A 770-nucleotide genomic window follows, 5' to 3' on the forward strand; every position below is an offset into this window, starting at 1 on the left:
GTAGTTTTTCCAATATTTCCTATAATTCAAAAGAACAATGCTTCAAATCAAGTAGTGAGAATCTAGAAATCTCAAAGTAGAAGAAAAATGAGAAAGGTCCGCTAAGATACTCAAGAGATCTTAGGCAAAAATTAGGACAAAAACACATCAGATCCTCAATTGTCAATACTAAAATGAAGCAATAAAATCATGAGAGGAATCATTGGAAATAGGATATCGGAGAAAAGGAGATGTAGTGGGAAGGGAAACACAATTTGAGCCTTAGTATCCATTTTCTGGTAAGCCATTTAACCAGGCCACAATTCAAGCCAAAAAAGTCCTTGTTGAGGAATAATTTGTTTGGAACCATGCTAGGGTAAAAAGCAAACTGACTCCAAAAGGAAACGTTTTAAATGCACTCATTTTTAAACTAACACTCGCACAAAGTGATCATTACGTTAATATTTCTAACAAATAAAAAGAAAAGAACATCCTGGTAGGTCGAAAACCTGAAAGGGCGGCCAAGGCAAAAGTTAGGGATTATCATTAAAGAAAGTCGTTCTCAATCGGAAGAATGATCACTCAGGAAGACATCAAAGTAAGATACTGGGGGCAGGTTCATTGGATGAGTAGGCTCACCCTGATGAATCCGTAGCAAAAGTCATGAAGCAGATTATGGGGTGCTTCAGAAGATTCAGGTTGAGAAGCAAACAATGGGGGCAATTTATTGAATGATCAGTCCCATCCAATAAATTCATGAGCAAGACACAATAGCCAATCTGTTGAACAAT

The sequence above is a fragment of the Lupinus angustifolius genome, chromosome LG13, assembly GCF_001865875.1.
Source record: "Lupinus angustifolius cultivar Tanjil chromosome LG13, LupAngTanjil_v1.0, whole genome shotgun sequence".
Classification (NCBI taxonomy): Eukaryota; Viridiplantae; Streptophyta; class Magnoliopsida; order Fabales; family Fabaceae; genus Lupinus; species Lupinus angustifolius.